This window comes from Pieris napi, chromosome 10 (assembly GCF_905475465.1).
Source record: "Pieris napi chromosome 10, ilPieNapi1.2, whole genome shotgun sequence".
NCBI lineage: Eukaryota > Metazoa > Arthropoda > Insecta > Lepidoptera > Pieridae > Pieris > Pieris napi.
This window is the reverse complement of record NC_062243.1, coordinates 491,792-515,966: the sequence shown is the minus strand read 5'-3', so window position 1 is coordinate 515,966 and position 24,175 is coordinate 491,792. Positions and strand designations below refer to the sequence as shown.

The window sequence follows — 24,175 nt, the reverse complement described above, 5'->3', positions numbered from 1 at the left end:
TGGGGATTCACAGAGAGCTGGCGAAAAGCAATTTCCGAGCCCGGGGCGATCGTTGTCGCATCTCCAGCCGTTATTAGTGGGCGTGCTTGTACATTAAACTCTCTTTGGTTGACTTAACTTCGTTTTAAATCCGTCAGCTTTGGGATATTGTGTTTGTTTTCTGTCTGCTTCAAATATTCACTCACAAACAGCACATGAAATGAAATTGTGGATGTATTTTAGGACTTCATTTTAAAACTGTCGTGCCATTTATGTTTACCTGTACGTGATAGTTCATTGTGTGTATTCAGAGTGAAATTTTTTAAATAGTTACTATTATGATAATACGACGTTGAAGTAATTGCAGAGGAACAAACGCGTCTTGACGGCAAAATTATACCGCGCACGGTAGCCACGACATCATAATTACATATTTCAAGAGCCATTGTCGAAAAACATTGAACCGCTTCAATAGGTTTCGAATGTGGTATAAAAAACTCTATTGTCATCTAAATAACCACTCAAAACCTGTATTGAGTAATAGCCGAGATAAATACAAACACGACACAATAAGTCGTTACACGTCACACGTTTAACTCACGATTTTAAAGAGTCAACCCTCCAAGACGGGTTTCACGAATTTCTCATTGTGTCGGGTCTCTGCGACCCGCGTAATGGTCCCACGTCCCGCGTGCGTGTCCCGATAAAGGGTTAAGTACACTAACAACATGACGTGAGTCACAAATCCACCATTATTATGTTATTGTGGAAGCCGTGTCGTTGCGGCCCCGCATTTACATACAATTTAACATGAAATGTGGGCAATAATTCATAGCGGCTGTTGCGTTATTATTTCTATTATAAAGTGTTCAACTTGACGTTTTTCTTGTTGCCGTCTGGCATTGCTTTGCAAATGTTGAGTTATGCGCTAACGGTTTTTTTACTTACTTGTATGTAAATTGTCCACATTACTCGTAAAATGGAAATGCTTGTTAATTAAATGCGGGTAGATATATTCTTTATAATAGAGGCTAAGCAATTTGCAAGTTCCGTAGAACAAACACTCTGCGGTAGTCGATTCAACAGTAATCGGTATTTGAAAACAAATTAATCAGCGTATCGACACATGGGCCGAACTCACGCAGGGTTCATTAAGGACAATACCTATAGAGTATAACCCAACTGCACGACAAAGACATAATCGCTTTGAATAGAACGATCAACGAATCGACATTACCTATGCATCGCTAACCACGAATTCAAATGAAGGCATTCTGTTTATAATATTAATCGATGTGAGAAGCTTATTGAATATTTTTACCACGATTTATGCCCAATTAGCAGCCGGTGCGTGAATTGAATTGTTTGTGCCCGAAATGTGAATAAATACCACAATATTTACGATAATGTCCGGCCGTTTGAAAAGGCGGCTCAGTCGGTCGCAGCGGGAGAGAAAAGCAGTTGTTTATCAAGCGGCGACGAAGGGTTAGGCCCTTTGTGCGACGTTTTCATGTTAATTTACGTGTTACCCGTCGAGGTGGTCTTTCAGACTTCACGGTTGTTAAAAATGATATTTTAGTGTTAATTTGTTGAGCTCGCTCGATTTAATAAATGAATATTTACGATATTATAAGTTATTCAATAATAGGGCAATGGGACGATACTTTGTGAGTTAAGTGACATAAACGGGTTCTATTTAAATTTATTTTGAGAATATCTGGGATGAGTCTCGGGCGTGTATAAATTGAATTAGGTTCTAAGAGGTTTACAAGAATATTTTAAAGCACTATTTTGGATATATATTAAAGAAATACTGAATAATGGATGTACACTAATGGTAGATGGATTATACTGTTTTTAGTTGAGGATTTCCGTTCTAAAGATGCTGCAGGATCACAGCTTGACCTTCGGTGATGCATCGACTTTGTCTCCTTCAATTTAATCTATGAGAAATTTGGTGTAGATAAAATTTAGTTCTGTTACTTGATTAACGAGTAATTAACACTTGGGTCAATAGTTTAAAGTTAAACATAATGGTGAGCCCAATCATTTTGTAAAAATATAATTTAATAGATTGTAAAAATCTTTCGTTTGGTTTAACAGTTTAAGAGCTTCTATCAAAATATAGTTTTTCATTATAATAATATTATTACATATTAGTCTTTTTGTTTTTAAATACTCTTATATATATATTAATTATATTTAAAAATAAAGAATTATAATTTCATAAAGATTCGTGATATTGAAAATTTTGAATAAATAATTTTACATCGTATTAAGTGTAAACCGTATTTATCTAGTTCACTTGCTTTGTTCCTCTATACGAAAGGCCTTTGAGGATCTTCAAGGCTACTGATCAAAGCCAGGTTAATGGATTTAATGAACAATTATTATTAATAGATTAGGGTTTTTGAACAAAAGTATTCAAAAACAAACAACTGAATTAAAAGCAAAAAATATCATACATATTACTTTAACGGTATTAAATACAAAAATTGTATATAATATTTGTTTTCCATTTTTATAGAACTTATACCAGAGCGCCACACCTGTACACTAGGGACTCCATCAATTTTGGCATACCTAAATAGTAAAAAAAAAACTTGAGAGGTGTCAAGTGACACCCGGATGGAACGAAATTCCTTTAGATTAATTTATATTAATTGGTTTCATAACAGTATGATAGATTTTCTCGACACAAATCTTAGGACGAAAAAAAAAGCCAACATCACGAGGTGTTCCCAGGCGGTCACCCATCCAAGTACTGACCTCGCCCGACGTTGCTTAACTTCGGTGATCGGACGAGAACCGGTGTATTACAATAGCAAATAGCAAAAAAGTGTCGTGACAACTTTTCGTAAGAATTTTTTCCGTCTAGCCCCCTTTCACAACGCGCGATAAGGAACTTCGTTCCAATAAAAAATCCAGTGGCACTACGACGTTTTTAGGTCTGGGCCTCAGATTTCTGTATCTGTTTCGTGATCATTTGTCAACCTAATAGGCAAATGGGTGATCAGCGTCCTGTGCCTGACACACGATGTTTTCCTTCAGCGTCAGCGAATGTTATATGCGCACATACACAGAAAGTCAATTGGTGTACAGACGGGGATCGAACCTACGACCTCAGAAATGAGAGTTTCAAGCTGAAGCCAATACTGCTCTGATACCCAAATAATAGAATATTATAATTTTAGATATTTCGTACATACCTATTGTATGTATACAACCTTTAGAATGTAAGTACATAATGTTATTGTTTTTGCATCAAATAAAGTATTTTTTTAAAGTGTTATTTATAATACATATGCATCGGTTCATATACTCCATACAAGAATCCAGCCAGGAGTTTCTCTGACCTCAGTAAATCAGTCGGTGCACCCATCACGATAAATCAGAGATACAGTGTGCTCTAGTGTGCGATCTTGTTTAGATGGTGCTCGTGAATAATTGCAGTAAATATGTCATCGTCCTTTGATTCAGGCGCATTAATAAGCGGCACGTATGAGTTATGGCCTGTGAAAATAGATAGTGTTGCTAGTGATGTGTCAAATTTCATCAATATAAATTTGAAATTAATTGTAATATAAATAATGTAACTTTAAAAATCTCTTTGACTCATTTTTATCTATTTCATTAACTGACTGATTGACATAAGTTCTTTATCGATTTTTGGGTGTAAATATGATGGTTTTCTGATGTTGTCATCCCACGTACGACCGAGTGTTGCAAGGAAAAACATCTAAGTCCGAACGCAGGATTATGTATTAAACAACACTTACAGTAAACAAATTTATCTTAAAGTAAAACTGTGATGACGCCTAAACGATATCTATGACTTTATGATTTACAAAACTACGCAACTAAGCAACTGACTATAGGTATAACTCACTTTCTCTCATATATTTATATTATTATTATTATGTACGTTAAGAATATTGTAAATACTTTTAATATATCATGGAAGTTAGCTAGATATTTAATTATTTTTGTACATTTTAACTAGTAGTTAAAGGATTGTTATTAGTCAAATTTCTTTATTTTGTCACTCACTGACTGACCGATCATCAAAACTCCAAGGCACTAGTACACATAGAAGCTTCAAATTTAGAATACAATTAGTGTTTAGTGTATAAGTCAAGGTTAAATTTAACAAAGAACAAACATAACAGATTTTTAATATTGACATGGTGAGTATAAGATAAACAATATCTCACACTAAATATTTTTAGCTAATTACGTTATAACTTACAACAGAAGGACTCTTATGTAGGCACTGAATAAATTAACCGACTTGGTATTACATGAATCTCACAACTTTTACGGAAGAAGAACTGCGTTGCGAGACTTTGTTTTTGTACATATGTATTATGTTTTTGATGACTCAAATTTCAGCAATAATAATAGTTCAACAGCAATTTTCCTGTGTTGATATTTAAATAAACTATTTGCGTATCGATATCGTATCACCTCACTAACGACCCACACCTGTCCCTCATAAAACATGTCGATATAAATTTAAAACGACAAAAATAACCCGTTCCTTTAATCTTCGTTAACCACTCGACTTTACGAGCGCGACTCACATTTAATTGACAAATAAAGATTTGCATAATTTCACGAGCAATTTATAGCTGTTTTAGGAGATATAAATTTTAATTATAAATTCAAATAGAGTTGTCAAAAGCATATAGTCAGTGTTTAAGTAGCTCAAAAGACGAACGACGACGGAGATAATTTTGTTAGAGAGCTTTAACTTCAATCCTTTCACTTGCTTTCACCAAAAGTTTCGTGTTTAATTTATATATCTTAAGAGTACTCATGTTTTGTCCTTTAGCTTTACTCCAGTATTCCTTTTCGGCTTTAAAATTAAGGCAGTCTTAAAAAAAAGGAATAGAAAAAAAAGAAAATTGCTTCAAGTCGGCTTCAAACATTTTCTCCTAATTATGTTAAATGCACCGAACTCTTACAGATTCGAGTGGTTTGTTCTTCTTTAATAGGGCTCGTTCTAGGTTTAAAATACATAAAAAAAAATTGAATAATGTTATATTCAATATGTTTTTGACCCAGGTACGTCAGTCCAACGTAGTACGTCTTTTATACAAGTGATATAAAATCTATAGAAAACACGACGCCTTTGTATTATAGAGGAACATACAAAAGCAATCGTATACCAACACAACGATTTGTAATTACGCAGTGATGGCAGTACCTCCTTCGGCTTGACCAAATTCAACAAAGACCGATTCGAATCGTCGACGACCAGTCACGATGTGGGGTCTCTCTGTACCTTCTACCGCATTTACCATGGAGAGTGTTCAGAGGAATTGTTACGGTTAATACCTGCAGCTGAGTTTCATCATCGTACGTCAGGCCAGATGCCAGATACAATATACCTACTATTTGTATCACGTCGACATCCGTCGTTCCACCACTATGTGAAACCATCTGAGCACAAAAGTATTTCTAATTCGACTAAGGGTCTTTCAATAAAAGATCGTACCAATTCTTAAAAGGCTGGCAATGCACTTGCGACCTATCACTTAGCATCCTTATATCATCAAAAATAAAACCTAGAACAATCATTTTTTTCAAATCCAATGGCTACTTAGTCAAAGTAAAGTCGGGCATTAGTAATCTATAGGTGTTACGGTTGTTGTATGAACATCTAAAGCACAGCAGATGAAAGAAGCTCGCGTGTTTATTACATATAAATCAGCCGGGTCTAATGGATGGCGAGATATAAATCTATTTATGCAAACTTTTCAATGTACGCCTCGCATGTTAGCCGACCGTTTGAATGTTATAGATTGCTGATATATTGCAATCGACGCTTGTGATTTATACCAACCTCAATGGTTTCTATGGAGCTATCAGAACTAATTCTGATAACTGATATCCGATAGCAAACGCATTCCTTTCGCTGATGGTATTCTGACGTAGTCCGCTGAAACCCAAGTGTCATTGGTGGGATGTAGGGGCATCTGCAGACTTTGTAGATACATATATTAAAATACAAGGTGCAATACAATTTGAAAATATTCATGCATGACTACAGGGAAGAACTATTTTAAATTATATCATTAACATAGTTGCTTTTCAGTTATAATAAAATATCGATTTAGTTATTTTTGTAGTAGTAGTAGTAGTTCTAGAGTAGTTCTATGTATGGAGCGTGTACTCAAATTCGGCACTTAGACGATCATTTGGTCCGTTGTGCGTAAAGTCCTGGCCAGCCTAGCTCCTTTCTGTTGCTCAGAAGTTTCATGGGCACTTCGCAGGCTTCACGTAGCGACCTCACTCCGAGGATTTTTGTTCATTGGGATGTCACAGCCACGCATTCCAGGACTACGAGGGTCATAATATTAATAATAGTAATGTTAATAATAATAACATTCCAATAATAATAATAATTATTAAGCTCATTTATTCTTTGAAATATTTGTCCATCTTTACAAAAGGTAGTCTTATACCGTTTTTTTTTCAACGACCATCTTTGAGCATTTTTCTCCCAATCTTGACAGTAATAATATATATCTAAAAATATGCTCATTATAATCTCACGGATTACTAAAAAAGGATTTATTGATGAAAATACTTTAACGACATTCTGATATTTTATACTACTGATTGCAAATAGTTAATTTATCTTAATCGTGAGCTGTTTATTGCGAATTCTAGATAATATATCTACATATTTATTAGGATGATGTCTGGCTAAAGTGGTATTGATGACAGGATGGCGTTATTTATGATATCCTTATACAATCCGGTGAAATTTATTATGTTTTTAATCAGAAACTGCGTTTTGGGATTAAATCGAAGAAAATAATTAATGTGGACAATATCTTATGAACGTTTTTAAATGTTCTGTTTAAAAATATTTCACATTTAATTTGACTCAGACTGAATTGAATTGAATTTCAAGTAAAAGAAATGTATATCATAAAGAAGTGTAACGAGAATAATTTTATTTCAAAATCAATCTATTTCGATTTGCTTGACCGAGTAGCTTTATTTAGTTTCCGTTTAGTTTAGTTAGATCGGAGGTTTGCTTCCATAAGTTTTCTTTATAGGATAAGATCCCGATATACAACGACCATCACCGAGATGCTTATTTAATGAAACCTATTTTATATTTAATTTAATATGTCGATAAATATAATCCAAATGGGTTGCCTAGCAAATTTCAGTCCAGAGTATGTTTAATTAATATTTAAAAAAAATATATTTTTTTATAATTTGCATGTAGTAAATTTTTTATTTTTTTTTCAATCAATATTTTTAATCAGGGTAGAATTATATATGTATCACTATAACTTTCTTTTTTACTAAAGTTGTATATATACTTTAGTGTCACATAAAAATATACACATAAATAATTAATTGATTAAAAACAACCTAACGTTTGCATATTCTATGAGCTTCATACTTTCGATTGGTATTAGTAGAATTTATCTAATAATCATACCGGTGAAATGTTTAACAAAATATATATTTTTTAATTTTAATTAAAATACTCTGGACTGAAATTTGCTAGGCAACCCATATGGATTATATTTATTGACATATTAAATTACATATAAAATACGTTTCATTAAATAAGCATCTCGGTGAAGGTCGTTGTATATCGGGATCTTAGACCATTATAAATTTCGAATTAATTATTTCTTGTTTTACCGTTGCATATACAATAAATATTTTATTATTATTATTTAACATAATCATTAGCAAGATATTACATAATTAATTTTCGCTGTTTCTATGATGGTGATTATTATTATTAGAGCTTTATTAATGAATAGTAGTTAGTCAAAAGTGCCGTTTTAATAGGCCTAATTGAAATAAATGATTTGATTGTACTACAATACACTTTTTGAAGACATTTTCCACCTTTCCAAAGAGGATGTGAGAAAATAATTAAAGAAGCGCTAAGACTTTGACTTTATGTAGCAGCAGTAACAATTTAATTTTTTCCTTTAAAATATTAAAATTTCGTTTGTTTAATTTCAGTTTTCTGTTTTTTATCTGTCAATGTACTTAATTGACTTATGTTGTCTGTTTTGTATATTTTTTTGGCCTATTGTCTACGTGTTTTCTTTTATAATACGGATATGTGTAGCTATAAGATTACATATAAATAAATAAATATTTGGACTGTATAAGCTCACGGTTACCGTAAAAGTCATTCGTTTAATTCGCAGTAACATTCATCACTGCCGATCGACCGCATCAAAAACAGTCGAAGCCGTCAACAGAATATCAACTAGATCCGAAGAAGCACAAACGGAATATCTAGACGGGTTCCAATCAGGATCACTTCACAAGCAAGCCGCCATACAACTGCAACTGCATTTCAGAATCCTTTGTACGTCCATCGTCTGTCTGTCCAAACGATTGTATCAACCACCAACTCAATAAGACCTCTCCATATTAACCATCTCTTGTAGAGGTTTCACATTGAACGATCTCTGACAGCTCTAATTATAGTGGATGGATGTCAAAGGTACGTTAGCGATAATAAAACACATTTGTTGTCAGGCTTTCTTCAACGAAATCTATCTATAACTTTTTTAATAGCTTTTCTTAAAATAGCAACGTTTTCACTATCAACCCAGTTATTATTCAAGTTATACTTTTTTTGCCGCGTTAGGGAAAAATTATGAGAGTATATATAAACTAAACAATTATACCCTATATTTGTTAGTAGGTGTTTTATCAGCCTTCTTTTAGTACTAAAATGGTGCCAAAGGTACAATAAACGAAAAAGAGGAAGACAATTTAGAAGGTGGATAGACCAAATTAAGGAAACAGAAGGAAACATGGCAGAGAGTGGCACAGTGCAGACAGGAATGGCGGGATTTGGAGGAGGTTTAGGAGGAGAAAAAGGGCACCTACTTAAACAGAATGAGATAGAAATATAAATGTGTTTAAGTGTATCTGAAATAGAAGGCTATTATTATTATTATTATTATTATCAGCCTCCTTTATTGAATAATTAACCACGTACACTATAAAATAAATATAATAACGGGATATGTATATCTAAATTAATTTCATTTATATGTGTCCTAGCGTAAACCAGAGACAAGACTAGGTATGTTATACTTATAACTATTATTACTAATAGATATCATTTAATTAATAATTAATTGAAAGCCAAGAAATAACAGTTGGTTTATATTTCACAATTGATGTGTTTGATATTGAATTAAATTAGGTAAAACATGTAACAAAATCTTTATAACCTTTTTAAGTCTGAGCCTCATATTTCTGTATTTGTTGACCATCACTGTAAAAGGCAAGTAGGTGATCAGCCTCCTGTGCCTGATACACGCCGTCGACTTTTTGGGTCTAAGGTAAGACGGTTTTCTCACTATGTTTTCTTTCAATGCTCGAGCGAATGCTAAATTTGCACTACAGAAAGTCCATTGGTGCACTGCCGGGGATCGAATCTACGACCTCAAGGATGAGAGTCGCGCGCTTAAACCACAAGCACAACATCACTTTGTGTGTATGTTTACTTAGAGGAACTTTAAATATAATTCTAGATAATTCAAACGTTATTCTAATCTAAGTAGCGTCGGTTAGGTGTCAGCAAGAGGGCGTACATAAAAGTTCAAGAAAGGTCCTTTTACAGCGAAACACACTCTCGGGGGTAATCGCGCACGAAAGCGTAGTAATAAAAGTAGTCATAAAATTGTAGCGTTACGACCCGAGTGCACTCGATAGTACAGTGATACCGTTTTTTGGGTTACTATCTTATTGATTTACGCTTTTGTTTTTTCTATTGACAGGATAAGTGCTTCTGAATGTTTCCGTTTGGTTTTAAGTGTGCTGTAAATCATGGCGAAAGAATCCCATGAGGTGACTTTTGAGTCATATGAAACTAATTTTTAACTGACTGAAAACCGAACTGAGATTTTGAATTCGACTTGTAATTTTTGTTTCTACTTATTGTGCCTAGCATCCAGTCGTGGACAAATTGATGATTGATTTTCTCGATAGTACAAAACCAACAAATAATAATAATGTTAATGAAGGTTTATATCATAGTGATAAGTGTATTAAACAGTCGTTTATATTTTTTTAAAGTAATTTATAAAACCTCTGCCTCAAAATAAATCACCAATAAGCAGTAGCTACACGACAATGCCCGTTATGATAAATAATTCACGCTTTACTTATAAAATTCATCTTAATAAGTACTTTAGTACTGGGACCGAAATAAATCTCTAATCTCATGGAAACTATTAAAAACATAGTAAATATAACTATCTACTGCCTGGAAAGTATTTAGATCCTGGAGGATTTCATGCTCTGCTTTCTGAATGGAGGTCACGAATTGTCCTCCGCCAGCAGTAATCGATTCCGCCTGTTGACGTCCACCGCTGTCCGCTGGACAAAGACCTCTCCCCTAAATTTCCAGTCTGCATCCAACGCCTTCCCACTACCCTCACCAGGTCATCTGTCCACCTAGTGGGAGGCCGTCCCACACTTGGCCTACTGATCCTCAGCCATTCCAGGACGTTTTTGCCCCATCGGCCATCCGTTCTTCGAGTGATGTGCCCCGCCATTTAATTTTATACGACCTTTTTGCTACGTCAGTTTGTGACTTTAGTTCTTCTACAGATCTCTTTATTTCTAAAAAGAGAAACACGGAGCATAACCTTCTCCATAGCTGTACCAGTTGAGCATGTGTACCAGGCTTGGAGTAAGAGACCAAAACTAAGAGCCGTAAGTCATCTCATCCCATCACGTTGAATAAACATGTGAGCGGAACACTTAATAAAATATCCTAAATAGTGATACTACTATGCGAAAGAGAAGAGTCAGCCGGTAGCTCCTGGGCACTGAAGCGCTGGCTGGTAGAAGGAAGGTTTCCTCCAAAAAGTCACTATTAAGATGTTGTAGCTTAACTACTACAGCAAAATGCATTTTATACAACATTAATAAAAGTAAGAATATATTTATACTATTTTACATTACGCTTACATTATTACATTGACATAATGCAACATTATTTAAAGCCATTTAACCATTGACATCAACTGACATAAAGGTGTTTGGACGTCAAACTTTTCATACACGCATCATTTGCGTATTGAAAGTCGCATAGCGTGTAAAATCCTTAAGTAAACTGACCATTGAAGTGTCATTCAATTCGTTATAAAGAATCGCGAGCTTTAGACCTTTTCACAGAATGTTATTGAGCGACGAGTAAGCTCGGAGCGACGAAGGTAATGACGCGTGAAAGATTGATCGAGGTAGCCTTGTAGCGCTTAGGCTGGATGTACAGGAACCGACTTACATCGCACGATGGCTTGTGACTCATGCGTGGAAAAAATTAAATAGTGTTTGTAGTAGTTGCTTTGAAGCTCACAGAGGTTAGTAGCTTAAATAATCACACGCTTAATGGTTTCAAGATTTGCTTCATGATGATGGATTGTAAATTAATAATACAAATTTATTTAGAAAAGATACAAGTAGCTAATTGACTGTTATTTCTTAGACATTATAAACATACACAGTGTACTTGTTCTCAACTTTAAAGTAGCAAAAACATTTTTTTTAAAATAAAAATTGGAAATAATATACGGCAAAAATATGTCTTTCTTTCAATTTTGATTTCATTTCCTTTGAAGTAGAGACTCTTGGGTCGTGGTTTAAATGCACAGGCATTAAAGATTTAAGTTGAAGTCTGGTAAATAGTACCGATGACCCCATGGTGCTTTTTTACTCAATGAATAAGTAACGCAATACCGCGAGGAAACGCCAGCATTAGGTGTGACAGGGACCAAACTAATAATAATTATATTTTAGTTTTCTATTTATTTATCCATTTAAATTTATAAAACCATAACTTATTAATATATTACAGCTGGAAGTCCTGAGATCAGTTGCTTTCATATACACAATAAGAACATTTTCATCGCGTATAAATACCCTTACATTTATAATGTACTTAAACAGAGATATTTATTACTCAGTTATTTTGTGCGCTATTGTACATGTATTTTTATTTGTGAAAATATAATTTATCTTTGTTATTATAATTTGACCTGTCAGTTTTGTTTGTATATGTTATATCCTCTACTTATCATGATAAGTTTCTGTAGTTAACTTTTAAATTGACTAAAATAAATAAATAACTATCAGTACAACCTGCTCCACAAAACATCAGGGAGCTAAAAAGAGTAATTGCAGAAGACTTGGAATGTATTCCTCAAAACGTTAAAAAACATCGTGGAAAGCATGCCCAGAAGGATTCCAGCTGTGATTTGGGAAAGAAGAGGTCACACTCCTAACTTGTTTATTAAAAAAGAAAAAAAAAACAAGGATTTATTGCCGAGCACTTCTTGTTGTTTGGCTGTCATCATCAGACATCAGACAATTACATTTCATTTAATTAACTGAAATGAAACCGTAGCACGGAAATGGAATTATGTGCCCGTTTTTTGCAATAGAGTTTTTATTTACTGCGTATAATAAAAATAATAAATAGTCTCTTTCTTTAACCATTTAACCAAATTTTATTAATTTATACAATAGTATATCGTAGGAAAGAACACATATGATTAAGATAATTATTGAATATTGAATTGAACAATACTTAACAAAACTAAATATTAAGGTTATGTCTGAGCTTATAAATCGAGGACATAAGCAGTTTCGCGATCAGGTTTCATCTAAAAATATCTTCGTAAATGCGAAAGCGAAGTGACAGTTTGTCAACAAGCTGTCAGTTAGAAGAATGACATCTGACAATAACAAGTCGTCCTTAACATTATGTTTTTAATAACTGAGGCACAATTTATTACTTATTATAAGGGTTACACTAAGTTTATGTTATTATATTAATAATACATGAGAGAAGGCCTCCAAATTCTTCCATTTGTCTCTCATCTTCGCTACTACTTTCCACTCTTTCTCCGCTATCTCTTTTATTTCATCTTCCCAGGTTTCTGGTGGGCATCCATTTTTTTCTCTTCCCACTGGTCCATTCCAAGTTGTTGATGTTTTTAATGAGAGTATAACTGAGGTACAATGTATTTCTTATGTAAACCTAAAGTTATCACCTATTGCCAGATAATCTTTTTCATATAATTAATAGTAAAGCTTACGTCATTTGTAATATTAACAAAATTCTAATACATGTAAATAATGAATCACGTAATTTATAAATCACAGACTGTAATAATTAAATTAATCGTAGTTGCCAGTTCATAATTTACACAGACAATACAGGAATATTATTACAGCGAAATAAGCAATAAATAACTACCCACACGCTAATACAACTTCAAACGCACGTTTCGACGACATTTTCCTTTGAGATATTCTGAATTATACTAGAACAGATTTAATTTTAATTGTTATGTGATCTAACCTTATGTTATATGTATTTGAATTAATTGAGAACAGTTGCTTGTTATTCTTGGTATTTTATGATAATTCGGTTTTAAATGTTATTTCATACGAAACACGTCAAAGCCAGTTCATCACGCATTAATTTTCTACGAGTGAAACAATTTATTAACTCAGTTCAGTATTTAAATATACAACTTACTAATTAAATAAAGTTAGCAATTAAATTCTTATTAGGTACATTGATATTTATTTTCAACACACAACACAAATATACAGTATTTACAATATTCTTAACCTAATAATAATCATAATCTAAAATTGATAAATAGAAAATTTAAAAAGTTGGTCTCTCTTGCAGTGTAATGGCATCATTTTCACGCTCTGGGGTCACCGGTACCATCTACCAGGCCCAACTTAAAATCTTTATTTAGTGCCTGTGCACTTGAACCCCTGTAATCTTCTGAAATCTTCTATTCTTATTATACTAAGGATACATTCATCAGCATGTTCAACTATAAGAGCGAGGACTATGCGAGTATATGGGAGTGTTAGGTAGGTTTTATCTTTAATTATTCTTATCTTGTATTTTATGCTCTTTTATAAAGATCTTCGGTTGTCTATTACAAATATCATATTTGCTATGAATTGCAGAATTGCCATATACATAAAAACGATAAGAAAAAACTACGACTCGTAAAGAGAGGAAATTATTTAAAAAATACTTCAAAGAGCGTATTACTTTACAGACGTCGATGACAGAGCTCCATAAGGTGTTATAAAAGGCCATGAATCACGTCACGATGAAAGGGAATTTCGATCGTATATATCACAATTTTAATTCAATAAAAACGCAATAAACAAGCTTCAGGGATGAGTCGCCCATATTTATCTCGACGCTGACACAAATCGTTCAGCGCGTGCATTTGAATTGCAAAACGGCCAATTAATTCTGACATAATTGCTTCAGGGAAGCTTGCGGTTGCATCGCTTTATAATAATTTTAGATTTTAAAGAATGTACCTATCACTCTTGTATCATAAATTTTATTAAAAACAAAATAAATCAGGAATGAAATCTTTTTGGTGGTCTGATGTCCATATTTCTGTATCTTTTTCATAAACATTTGTCAATCTAATAGGCTAGTAGGCGATCAGCCTCCTATGCCTGATAAGCCGTCTACTTTTTAGGTTTCCGTTCGAGCCAATGTAAATGCGCACATAGATAGGAAATCCATTGGTTCTCAGCCGGGGATCGAACCTACGACCTACAATGAGAGTCGCTGAAGCCACAAGGCCAACACAGCTCGCTTATGTTATATAAGTAATTTTAATAATTATATTGCATATATATATATATATAAATTTTATAGTATTTGAACATTGCCTTAGTGCGATAATTATTGTATAGGCTAGATTGTAATTCATGTAAAGTCGCCCTTTTTGTGAACTTTATTGGCGAAAAAAAGAAATTACAATAGTTCCATGACGTTTTTTGCATTTTGATTGTCACGTTTTAAATAAGGATAACCTATTTTAAATCTTTTTGGTTATAAATGTGCTTTTAAATTTGAGTTGATAATTATCCGTCAGAGCGGCTAGTTGCGATGTTTAAATAACAAACGAAACGAAATTAACCGAATCTCTGTAAACATTGTCGACGCTCAGATTTCAAACCCTGCATGACATGCTTGTTTTGGAACTGAAAAGCTGTGGAGTTGCTTTCTCTAGAGCTTAAGCCTAAAGCTACTCTGCTTATGGCTCTTAAACGTGTTGTTGACGAATGATAGTTTAGTTTTTCATAATCCGTTAATTATCTACGATTGTACCGATTGATTACAGATATGGTTAAGTCTTATATAAACTAAAGGTTTTCTTATTTTGAAATATATTTTTCTCAAAGACAGAAATAGTATTAGAAAAGTAAAAAAAGGGTGCGTGAACGCGCGTAAGAAGTTATACTTCTTTGGCATTATTAAAAATAGTTTTTGATTGCATGCAAATAATTAATTACAATTAAATAATCAAAGACTGGAAAAGGAGTCATTATAGTCAATAAAGTTAAGTTTACATTTGAAAAATTAAATAAATAAATATTTATTATTATTCTCTTACATTAAGTGTAACATAAATTCTATTATTATTCGAATATTGTTTTTAAATTATGTCCAATGCCGTAGCATCTTCCGTGGGCAACTTCTTTCTGTTAATTTTGTGTGCCGGTGCGCGCGCATCGTAAAATTTCACTCTCATCAATTTTTCATAACCCGCCTAAAGAAGTATAACTTCAAAAAGTTATTTGTTTATTTTTATTTTTTACCTTGCCAGTTGACATTTTTATATTCTAATTTAATTGATGTGTGTAAAATTTGTGATGCCATATTTCCTTTTAAATATTAATCATACATGTTGTTTTAGGACTTATGCATAACACATAAGCACATTTAAGTTTGCACATGTAATAATGAAAATATAGTGAATAGAATAAAAAGTTCCGAAAGCATCAATTAAATATCAAGCTGTCTCCATTCATTCCCTGTGCACCCCCATCAGTGCGAGCCGCTAATGGTTCTGAAGTATTGGCATTGCTCTTGGCTTTTCGCTTTATTTATGTCCCTTATACATTAACGATTGTTACAGCTGTTATAATAAATTGTTGTCGCTACATTACGACGTTTTTATTGTCGCCATCTCTTCGTAGGTACGGATTAGACATCACTATGTGTTGTTGTGTTTTATTTTAGCAAAACAAGCCGTATAAATTCTAAATTTCATCAGTCTCTTGATTTAAGTTTTCCACGGTCCGTTTTTTTATCCTTAAAGGCCAGCTAATGGGTGTCTATGGGCTGCGATGATAGCCCTTTTTGAGCCTCCTGTAGGCTCGTATAGTATAAAAAAAAAATATTTTCTTATTTATTATTTTGGAATTACTACTTGCATATAGGCAAGATTATATTACTTACTTATTTGTATTAAGCTTTTATTTAGAACGTATTTTGAGTGTTCAAAATAGTTTTGTAAGTTTAAAGATTCATAAGTACATACGTCTCTTTACATTTTATCTGAATTATCGAGAAGTAAGTATGTATAACTAATTATTATTTTACTTGTCTTGATCTAGAGAACGCCACCTTTGCCAAAAGGGCAGGAGCTTGGAGCTCGCGTAGATCCTTCTACACGGCGTCTTTTCATCGATATCCGGGCCTGCCGACGGGACGGCACCGGGTAGGTTTCCAATATACATTTTAATACAACAATCTTCTCCCATTTTCTGAAGATGACCATTCCACTTGATACTTCACCAATTGTCTTGGGTTCACCTATCAGGTCCTAGATCTGTTCGATTTTTCCTGACGAAACTTATTGTTGACAAAAAACAATTTTAACGAATTTAGCTCACACATAATTCTACAAGACCTAATAATATGGACCGAAAATCGCGAGGATCAGCTAGTGTTTTTTATTAAGCTTATAATTTAAAGTGTCGTTTGTGCGCGCGTCACGGGTAATTGCGCAAATAAATCAGACATTATCTGCCTCTCGAAGCAACAGAACAAAACGAACCCGACTCGAACAAATGACCGCTATTTTTCTTCGGCATCCGTAGCGGAGGACTCTGTCAATATATCTGCGGCCGCGGGTCGAGTTGTGAGCTGTAGCGGTTTGATTAAAAAGACATTTCATTTAAATCGATTTTTACTGTGAAATTACATTTTATAATACACCAAACGTTTTTAGACATACTCGTAGTTTAAGAAAGTATAGTACTTAAAGTTTTTTATATAGAACAATGGGCAAACGGACAGGAGGCTCATCCGATGTTAAGTAATACCGCATGGACACTTACATAACCAGAAAGCTTGGAAAGGCGTTGCCGGTCTTTTAAAAATTGGTACACTCTTTTCTTAAAGTAAGAGAGAAGTTATTGAACCTACAGATTAAAAATATTTATTTAGTGCAAAGGAATAGGAAAAACACGTTCTTGTTATAAATCAAGTAAATCTTCAATTTATATTAATTAAAATAGGTTCACAGGAAGTCATCACGGTCGCTCATACCTTGCCCCACCCAAGACTCCCCATCTGCCGCCCTAACCAATGTTATATTTTATTTGCGCCATAAATTAGATTTTATTACACATATTTTGTCGTGTTATTATAACTAATGTACCCATTCTCAAATCGCATGTAACGCTACGCTTTTTCTCTCGTTGCGTTTCACCCTCTATTATAAATTACTTGATGACGGTAGTTTGCAAAATAAGCGGATTTGTGTTCGCCAAACGGGAATTTATGGGTAGAGTTATTTAAACATTTATGTTAAATAAATCTTTTTATCTATTCTGATAAAAAGATTTATTTCAACAGCTTATTAGTTTTTTATGCAATTAATATATATAACTAACCGACCTATTTATTATAATATATATAAGGAACAACACAAAAAAAAAGAATAATAACTAACCTTAAAATATAATAACTAAAATATATTATTAAAAAGAGTCCCTTTAGGCAAGGTTCCGAAGATACTGGCAGCGTACCACTTTGAATAGCTAGACTAATTTTTGTCCGAGGTAGCTGCCAGCTCTTCGGTCTCCTGTGATGTTGACTGTAGTTTTATATTAAGGTACTTCGATTACTGGCTGTTTCAATCAGCTAGAAATTCTTTTTTTTAGAAGTTTTTGAAAAACTGATTTTAAACTATATCTAGTAAATTATAATTAATTCGTATTTTACTAGAGAAACTACTTATTCAATTAAACGTTGTTTAATTTATGCAATTTAAAGCACGTAAAGTACGCTATTAATCAAATATATTTGCGTAAATAAAATAACAAAAACTATCATAGTCCGTAGGTTTAAGGGTGGCAATGTGAAAAATAGCGCTCACCCCCGCCTTTCAGAGGAAGATGTATGGTGCCATTAAATTGGCACGCCACACAAATCATTGTAACCGATCTACCCGCTTGCATCATTGTTATTTATTTTGCATACACTTGAAATCTCGGATTTGGCTTTTCTACGCTGTTATAAGGGAAATATATGATACAAATAAGTTGTGCTTTAAGGATTTCGATGACTCTTCAAAGTTAGATTTGTCTGAGACAACCTAAAGCGACAGGCAAAGACAGAAGGTACAGATCTTTTTTAACAAAATAAGCGACCATTACAGATTATTTCAATGCGAAAACTATTTACATTTATATTACATACAAAACAATACATAGACATGTTTTCCTTTCCACGGAAAAACTTCATCAGATCCATGGTAAGCGCAAATTCTCGGCGTACTCAGAGTTCGTTGTTGCCCACAGAAGCTATTATAAGCAAATTTCTATACCTGATGCCAAATTAATTGCCATTTGTCGGCTTACTGCCAGTTTTAAATTTTATAATATTAACACGGCACACGGATTATTTAAGTAATATTTATTTTTTCAAAATTATTTACGGGTTTTTATAGTTTCTTTTTGGACTGGTACATTAATATTTCTTTCTGTATAGGCAAATATGATATTAGCTTATTTGGAGCGGGTACTAAGATACCGGTTGCCACGCGATGGTTTCCTTACCACACTAGAAAGTATAAACTGCGCACTTGTGAAAAATTCGTTTTCAGCCGTGATTCGAACACAGCCTCTCAGGGTTGACAGTCACACACTTCACACAGTCTTTTGATTTAGTAACAATGGCAAAATATGTATCCATTATATTTTTATTATCCCCTTTCTGAAGTCCCTGGTCCGCATTTTCCTGCTTATTAACATCAGGAAACAATAGTTCACTCGTATCGACTCTTATAACACAAGAGGATGGACTGAAACAATCGGAACCGTCAATAAAGCAATATTAAAATAATTGGCACTTGGATGGAGAGCGCTCATGTTACCCTACACGTCCACTTAGCACATCATCGTCGGCCATTTTGACGTTTGATTACTACGAGCTATGGTTTTGTTATACCACAAATGTCTAATGAAGAGGTAGGACGCAAAACTATTTGAATGAGACTGCCTGGGAGTGGAAAGCAACTGGAAATCACCAATTTCCGAAGAGATTCAGCATGAAAGGTCTTGCGGACCACGTCGCTCAGACATGAGCTCCCGACTAAACAGAGAGATGTTCCTCTATCATACAAACCTGTCGTGTTTTCTATAGATTTTATGTCAGTTGTATAAAAGGCGTAGCGCTACGTTTTACACACGTTCCTGGGTCAAAAACATAATGAATGTCACATTATTATATATATACATTATTGTATATTGATAAAAAAAGGCATATTAAAGAAGTACAAACCACTCAAATCTGTAAGAGTTTGATGTATTTCACATAATTAGGAGAAATGTATGAAAGTCGACTTCAAGCAATTTATAAATTTATGAGTTCTAAAATAACGTGTATGCATAAAATTATACAAGAAAATATGACATTACAAATTTTACACATACACACATCAATCATATTAGAACATAAGCAATCTAGCAAGGGAAAAATTAAACGAGAAACGAAATATAAATATAAATATATAGTAACTAAAACTGAAAAAAATTCATAATAAGAGAATTATATTTTCCGACGAAAGAGAAATGTATTAAACATGACAAATTTATTTCAGTTAACGTGCCTGTACCATTCGTAGTATCTAAAATCATAATAGCTAATGTATTATAGACATTTCCATATTTCAAGCGATAGCAACCCTAAGCGGAAAACACGAGGTTTGAGCTCAATCATTTTTCATTAGCAGCGATTCATTAACATGCGGGAGGCGGCAATTATGTGCGCCCCATCTATCACTTCACCCCGCTATTTCATATTTTATGTTGCGGTTGTACTGGTGAAAAGGGTTTATTGGGAAATGTTAGGAATTAGGTTCTGTGTATGTTTGTGTCAAAACTGTACCTTTTACATTCGTTTGTCATTTGTATTCAATAAAATCCTTCAGCGCTATTCCTTTATTCCAATCCAATTTAAATGTATTAAATTATTTGTTTAAACTGTTAGCGATAAGTGATTTTATATTTAAATAAAGCCGCTGTAATTATATTTTATAAATATATAAGGTTTTACATATAGTATTGGTTATTATTACTATTTTGCACTGATCAATCATTGAGAAAAGGAAATTCCCAGCATTGATTGACTAAACCGAAGAGCTGGCCTATTTTTAGTCGCGTGTGTGAAGATCTATGTTTTTTGAATTGTCCTTATTCTTAATTCAATAAAACCACTGTATAAGGTTTTACATAGAGTTATGTATTTATTTATTTATTTATCAATGAGAAAAGTAAATTCACAGCACAAATTGACTAAACCAAAGAACTGGCCATTCTCGATAAATCCTTCATGAGTTTCACTGCAACATTAATGACTAGTACTTTTATTTCGGCTATTATCATTATTTATGAGTGACACAAATCTAGCGATGCGCATTCCATGTATCTTGGTGAATCGTACGTAGGGGAGGGCGGGGCTGGTTTTAACGGAGGTAAGAATTAACAAGCTTATACCCGCTAAACGTGAAGTGATAAAAAAATGAGGCTTGGTTTAGAATAACTAGAATACACAGCCGAACAAGTCCTAACTTGTCAGTTATCGATTGGCCGACGCTAGTTATAGTTGTGCGTAAGAACTTCGAATTGACAGGTAAACAAACTTTTTGTACTTCGTAATAAATTGATTTAAGATTTATTTTTACACTAAATTTAATCAAAGTTAATCCTTAATGGAATTGTACTTTATTGATTTTAAAACTATTATACTTGTTTCTAAATATTTTGATTAGTTTATTTTCTATAATTGATAAAATATAAAAAGTGACCTTGGGGCTAAAATTAACAAATTGGGTGGGGTCAGTATTAACATGTGATATTAAGTACAGTACTACAGTACAGTATTAACTGTTCTTTACAAAAAGTACGTTTTATTATAGAATGAGAAATTACAAAAGGAAGAGTACAAGGGGGTCTACATCTCAAGAAGTATTTGTGCTGGCAGCTGAAGAAGTTCTGGTAAAAAACAGGAAATATAGAGATGTTGCTACTGAATACGATATTTGTCACGTAACACTATTTAAATACGTAAAGAAAAAAAGGAGGGAACTTCTGTTGCTGTGGGTTATAAAAAAACCGTCTAGTTTTCAATTCTGAGCAAGAAACAATGATAGCTAATTATTTAGTCAAATGTTCTAATATCTATTTTGGATTGCTACCAGACGTCAAAAAATTAGCTTACGAGCTTGCCATTCGATACAAGATAGATAATATTCCAGAATCTTGGAAAAGAGACGGAAAGGCTGGCAAGTTTAAGTACAAATTAGATTAAGACTGATTAACTAGTTACCTTATTAATATACCTAAAGACTGTCTCGTACTAAAAAGTATTAACACTGTGACATTTGTTGATGAATATCAAGTAGATTTAAAATACTGTATTGCTTAAGGTAACTCATAGAGGTTTTTTAAGACTGATACTAAAAAGTTTATGTGACTTTTATTTAATTATTATGTTTAAACTATTTAAAAAAATGTTCGTAACAGATTTATAAGATAATACTATTTTTTCTACTCCATTAAGAAACTTAAAGACTGTTGAACCTAAAAAGTTTAAGTTTAAACTATGTGTTTAATTTTTTTTAGGCTTAAAATTATTCAAACTGTAGCAATGATTATTATTAAGTGTAGATTTAAAAGAATTTGTTATATTCTTTCAGTTCCTATCATAAAAAGTACTAATTTGTTTAACATTGAAGGCAATAAAACATTTTCATTAATTTCAGTGACATTTTATTTGAGTATTTGAGATAATTCAAGTATCTGTTATTAATTGCCCCTTACGTTAATACTTACCCCAGCTCCGTTAATATTCGCCCCACATGCGGGGTATATATTAACAAATGACTTTTTGGTTTTCATGGCTCTCTTTCTGGAAGCACTTACATACCTGATGATTTTTGTTATTAATATCATAGCTGAATAACCAAAGCATGTTTTCAATAAAAAATAAAACGAAAAAGTCTATTATCAACGAAAATATAAATCATAATACAGAATTTGTTAGTACCAGCCCCGCCCTCCCCTATTCTGCAACATTATTGTTGATTTATGCTGATTTTAATTTGCTCATTGTTTTACTGGATATTGCAAGGTACTCATGATCAAGCTTTAAATAATATTTACTAAGTGTGTTTCAAAGATTTTCCGTAATTTAGTGCTTATTAAAACATTGGCCTTTTGCTTTTTTTTTATTATTATAAGTTAAAATCAATATAAAAGGCGAAGTTAAAACAAACACTTTTACCAATGGACTTTCTTTCTATGCGCGCATTCGCTCAAACGGCGAAGGAAAACATCGTGAGGAAACCGGCTTGCCTTAGACCCAAAAAGTTGACTGCGTGTGTCAGGCACAGCAGGCTGATCACCTTCTTGCCTCTGATTTATATTTTAATGTAAATTCAGTAATTTAACCAGCTTATTAGCTTATTTCTTATTCTTCGTAGATAACTACGATAAGTCACTTTCTTATCCAAAATCTAATCTGCATGTATTTCTTAAACAAGTTTTCTTCAGCCCTATTGTAGTTTTAAGTATTCAACAGCTGTTTTGTTCACGCGAAACTTTTCTAAAAAATATTGTACATATGGTTAGCAACTATGTAATATTTTTATTTTATATAGCTTATTTTCACATAGTTTCATAAAACGATGTACATAACAAATCTACTCTAAATTTTCTCATTAAGTGAATGTAATTCTCTAAGTAATAAAGTCTCTTTAAACCGAATTTCGGGTCAATTTAAAGTATAAATGTAACTATAAAGAGATAAAGAGTTTTAACACTTATAACTCTTTATCAAACAAGTTCAAAATTAAACGCGATAAACTAGTTAGCGCATCTGTCGTCAGAGACTCTGAGGGGCGAGTCATAATTTGATTTATTGGTGATAATTCCATTAGTTCGATAGTTTTGAATATAGCTTAATTTTCAACGTTTCAACATTTGTTAAATGAATTACGTTATTGTGCTTGATTCTTTTTGCAAAAAAATTGCTGTAGCTGTTTGAATAATAATAACATTACTTTAAAGGTAGATTCTATGACAAATTAGCATCAGTTAAAACCTGTTGAGTAATTGATTCGCACTACACTTTTCTCTTCTTCAGTCACGCTCTTCATTGTAATTACTGAAGGATTAATACCTGGCACATGCAGCTGAGTTTCATCATCGGACGTCGAGGCAGAATACGAAATTCCACCCGTCCGTCGTTCCATAACTGAGCGTTTTTAAGGCAGTTTTTGCCGTCTATGTGCCTGGGTAAGACCTGATAGGGCCTTTACTTGATTAGTCCAGTGAGTAGGAGATCGGTGTCGACGTCTGGAACCCTCCACTTTGCCAGTCATGAAAACTTTTTCTAAGCTTTCTAGATTTTAAACATGTTGCATGTCCAAAAAAGGTCAGAATGCGTTGGTTACAAAGTATTGAAAGATGATTTTTTACTTGTAACCGTCTCAGTATAGACACATTGATTTTCTTTCTTAACACTGTACGAGCATTGATGGATTTTGCTCACACAGGCTTTCTTAGTTTTAAAAGCGTGGCGATTTCCTAAATCGTCGGAATTACGCCCGAGAGTATAGCCAGATGTAGGCACTCTCTTTAACTGTGGATTCATTCGTTACATAGCAATTAACAATTCATTATTTCGCTTATATTCTATTGTTGTACGCGAGTGGTTAATATAGAGTAAAACTAAAATCTTCTATTTAAAGCACCCCGATGACCCAGGAACCGTACAAACACTTTCATAGTTAAGACTTATTCTTTAACACTTGCC

The 24,175-nt window shown here is 33.3% G+C and overlaps 1 long non-coding RNA gene across 1 annotated transcript; it reads left to right on the top strand.

The window, feature by feature from the left end:
- The first annotated feature begins 20,862 nt into the window (after positions 1-20,862).
- LOC125053409 lies at positions 20,863-22,117 on the top strand. Its single transcript, XR_007117569.1, has 2 exons — positions 20,863-20,989; positions 21,276-22,117. It is a non-coding gene; the product is annotated as an uncharacterized LOC125053409 (long non-coding RNA).
- The last annotated feature ends 2,058 nt before the right edge of the window (positions 22,118-24,175 follow it).